This window comes from Octopus bimaculoides, chromosome 24, assembly GCF_001194135.2.
Source record: "Octopus bimaculoides isolate UCB-OBI-ISO-001 chromosome 24, ASM119413v2, whole genome shotgun sequence".
In the NCBI taxonomy this organism is placed as follows: domain Eukaryota; kingdom Metazoa; phylum Mollusca; class Cephalopoda; order Octopoda; family Octopodidae; genus Octopus; species Octopus bimaculoides.
The window spans coordinates 8,360,830-8,365,183 of record NC_069004.1 but is presented as its reverse complement, the minus strand read 5'-3'; the positions used below and the strand labels follow the sequence as shown (position 1 = coordinate 8,365,183).

General features: G+C 35.2%; 2 protein-coding genes across 4 annotated transcripts in view; both read left to right on the top strand.

Moving 5' to 3' along the window:
• Positions 1 to 1,925: 1,925 nt before the first annotated feature.
• Positions 1,926 to 4,354, top strand: part of LOC106883748 (zinc finger protein OZF) — a 6,977-nt gene continuing 4,548 nt past the window's right edge. The window contains exon 1 of one of the 3 annotated variants that reach the window (XM_052976218.1): positions 1,926 to 2,021. The gene's annotated coding sequence lies outside the window, so the exon portion shown is untranslated. Of the gene's footprint in view, positions 2,022 to 2,223; positions 2,308 to 4,354 lie in introns of those variants that run through there. The other 2 variants (XM_052976219.1, XM_052976220.1) reach the window with 2 other exon arrangements.
• The window catches only part of LOC106880118 (zinc finger protein 665), an 11,142-nt gene continuing 10,666 nt past the window's right edge, over positions 3,879 to 4,354 (top strand). The window contains exon 1 of the mRNA XM_052976216.1: positions 3,879 to 4,287. The gene's annotated coding sequence lies outside the window, so the exon portion shown is untranslated. The remainder of the gene's footprint in view (positions 4,288 to 4,354) is intronic.

Genomic DNA, 4,354 nt, shown 5'->3' with positions numbered 1-4,354 from the left:
TGTTTCGTTAAGAAAATACTGGTGCCCCCGTTTTGAAATAGATCCGTCAATTCGGTATAGTTTCGTTATTCTTTTGTTACTGTCAACATAGTTGTCATTTGAAGCACGTGGTATCGTTATGGTATTGTTCGTTAATTTCCGTAATTTTTTTTTATTTCTTTACTCCTCCTTGGAAGGCGACTATTTGCTTTGAAGTGAGAGCAGGAAGTTGAAAGAGAGGAGAATGTGAAATGTTTGGACGTGAGTTTATATGTATATGTATGTGTGTTGTCATGTATTTTATTCCATGTATGTATAAGAGACACTCACTCACCCTCTCACCCTCTCTCTCTCTCTCTCTCTTTCTCTCTCTCTCTCTCTCTCTCTCTCTCTCTCTCTCTCTCTCACACACACACAAATCTTTCATATACACGTACATGCAGAAATACATATGCTTGCAGGTAAGAACGAACCGTAGCCTCTTAGACATACATGCAAAAAGAAAAACAAAAAACATGAGAACACACCTTTACACACACACACACTCTCTCTCTCTCTCTCACTCTCTCACGTGTGCATACATACATACAAAAAGGATGTATGTATGTGTATATGAAAGATATGTGTGTGAGGGAGAGAGCAAGTGAGTGCGCTTTACACATACATGCAAAAAAATACAGACATAACACCTTCACTCACTCTCTCTCTCTCTCACACATGTCCATTTCATATACATGTACATACATTTTCACTTACTCTCTTTCACTTCCTGCTCTCACCTCAGAGCTTTCAATTTCTGCTCTTACTTCAAAGCAAATTGCTGCCTTCTAAAGAAGAGTAAGGAAATAAAAATTTCTTAGGAAAATTATCGAACAATACCACATGCTTCAAATGACAAGTTTGCTGACAGAAACGAAAGAATACCTAGTTCGCACATACTATATTGATTAGCCATTTGGTTTGAGCAAATGGAGGCATACTTAGCTGTGGACAATATTAAGTTGAAGCTGCAACAGCTACACATTTTGTTGAGTGCCATTCCTCGTCCTTGGTGGTTCATTTGAAAGATCTAATCACAGACACACCTGAAGGTGCTTCATATTTATCAATGAAACATGAAGTCCTTCATCGGACATTTCTATCAGGGGAGAAAACATTTCGAACTCTAGTTAACAAAGAACACTTGGGCGATAGGACACCAACCCAACTCCTTTGCAGAATGCGTGAGCTTACGGTGGGTGGGTCATTTGCAGTCAAATGTACAAGCCATCTCTGAGGTCGGTTCAGTGGATCAGTTGGTTTCTTCTTTGTCAACATATTAGATTACACTGGAGGCAGTCCAACTGCTGTTTCTCCTTTTTTGTCTCCAGTAGCATCTCTATCGTTGGATCTTAATTCGTTGCAAGCAGCTACTCTTTAGCTAGAGAAATCAAACTTTTACGTGCTGCATGGAATTATTCACCTCGCTGAGGGGCATACAGTCGTTCTTTCTCTCCTGCCTCTTCATCGACACTGCTGGTTTATACATTAAGTAAATGTATAAACAAATTCAAAAGTAAAGTTCAGTTGTTGAGGTAACTGTAGAATTGTAGTAAAATTTCACTTCCATATCTTTACTTTTTAATCATCTTCAATATCTTACACTATTTCTCTGTCATTTCAGAATATCAGATGACATTGGCATTAAAGCTATAGCATCAATATATATTGACATTTACTGACAAAAAGGAAGATTTTATACAGAAGAACTACAACTCCATTGCAATAAATTTACTGAGAGTTAGTTCTTCGGAGTGAGACATTGCTAATCGTTGCCTACAAGGTGCATGAAATGATTTTATGTTCCATATAAATCTGGACAGATTTTTTAATGAATTTGCTACTGTTTTCTGATACCAACTGAGATAACAATTGATGGAAATATTGCAGTAGAAGGGTTTTCATCAGTGCAGTAATAAATAGTGAAATCAATATTAATGTAATTGTTGTGTGAAAAGAAATATTAAAAAAGAATGGATTTTCCTGAAGAATTACCAAAAGAGGTGAGAAAATCGTCATACCCCTGTGATATCTGTCAAAAGACATTCTCTCTAAAAAGTAGTCTTATTAATCATAAAATTGTTCACACAGGAGAGAAACCATTTCACTGTGATATCTGTGATAAATCATTCTCTCGATTACATATCCTAGTTACTCACAAACATATCCATACTGGAGAAAAGCCATATAGATGTGATACCTGTGGTAAATCATTTGCTACGAAAAGCACATTAACCGAACATAAACGCATCCATACAGGAGAAAAGCCATATGGATGTGATACCTGTGGTAAGTCATTTGCTACGAAAAGCACATTATCCGAACATAAACGTATACATACAGGAGAGAAAGCACATAGCTGTGATATCTGTGGTAAATCATTCTCTCGTACATATCATTTAATAATTCACAAACGCATCCATACAGGAGAAAGGCCATATGGATGTGATATCTGTGGTCAATCATTCACTCTAAAATGTCACTTAGAAGATCATAAACGTACTCATACAGGTGAAAAACCATATCACTGTGATATCTGTAATAAATCATTCTCTCGGTCTGATAGCCTAACTTGCCATGTACGTAGCCATACAGGTGAGAAGCCATATCAGTGTAATATTTGTGGTGAATCATTCTCTGACAGAGGTAATTTAGCTAAACACAAGTTTATTCATACAGGAGAGAAGCCATATCGCTGTGATATCTGTGGAAAATCCTTCTTTCAAAAAGTACATTTAAATTCTCACATACGTATTCATACTGGAGAGAAACCATATCACTGTGATATCTGTGGTAAATCATTCTCTTATAGATCAGTATTAACTGTTCACAAACGTATTCACACAGGAGAAAAGCCATACAGCTGTGATACCTGTGGTAAATCGTTTTCTCAAAGATCTGGCCTAATTAAGCATGTTCTTACTCATACAGGTGAGAAGCCATAACACTGTGATATCTGTGGAAAATCATTCTCTCATAGTTCTGTCTTAATTAGACACAAACTTATTCATACAGGTGAGAAGCCATGTCATTGTAATACCTGTGGTAAATCATTCTCGCTAAAAGTTCGGTTAAGTAAACACAGATACACTCATACTGGACAGTAGCCATATCTCACTGATGTCTGTGATAGATCATTCTCTCAAACAGGATAGATACCCTATTCTGTGATATTTGCAGTAGAAATTTGTCAAAATAGTGATGTAGCCAAGCACAACTGCACTCATAATATGTCTGTCATTAAAACAGTACAATGAAATAGATAACGATATGTCAGGTTGGCAGTCATTAAAACCATCCACCAAAAATGGAAAACAGAAGTGAAATGTTTTTCCTGACTCATTGAGAACTTTGAATGAAGTTTTCCTTTTTGTTATGGTAGTATTAATTATTAATTTATTAAATATATTGTATTGTTTATTGATTGATTAGCTGTTATTAAAATGACTTGTGTTAAATAGAATCAAATTGTTTTTCACTTTATATTTTACTGAATTCAGTTATGTTTAACATTACTTATTTTGGTTATCCTTAAATTTGTAATCTGATACATTCTCTGTTTTGGACATTCTCTAAAACTGTGCTTACTCCAATCCAGCTTAAATAGAGCTAACACATTCAGCCTCAGGTTTGCACCATTTGAGAAAAGAATAAGATGAAAAGTATTCCAGCTATTTTCGAAACTTTTATTAAAATTTATGTAAATATATTGTGTTGTTTATTGGTTGATTAGTTGTTATTAAAATGACTTGTGTTGTAACAGGATCAAATTATTTACTTTCGTTTTCCATTTTATTGAACTTGATTATTGTATATACTCATGTAAAAGTTGAATTTTTTAGACCATATTTTTAAGGTAAAATTTATGGAGTCGATTATTACATGGATACCACAGAGGATATGATGATCTCTATTGTTGAAAATATTCTTTAGATAATTAACTTACAAAACATGAGTCGAAATTAATTGGAACGGAATTTCTGTAGTAAGACGGGAAAAGATCTATTTTGTTGCTGTGGCTTAGTTCAGTTGTGCTTTGGCAGACTCCAGCCATTCAGAGCTGGAGGTGTAATAATACAAGTAGCAATTTCCACCCAGCTGTATTGTGTACCCTTATTTTAAATAGCATGGCAGTTGCGTATTTGATGGCATAGTGGTAACGTTGCCTTTGTTCAACATGACACATTTTCTGTGTCATCCCCAACAACTCGCAACTCATTTGATAAACATCAACTTCCACTCTGCTTCACATAGACCTCAGTGTATATAGTAAGTCATGCGATTTTTTCCTGTGTTTCATACACATTATATTTGGTTCCCTTTCATATGCAAGATT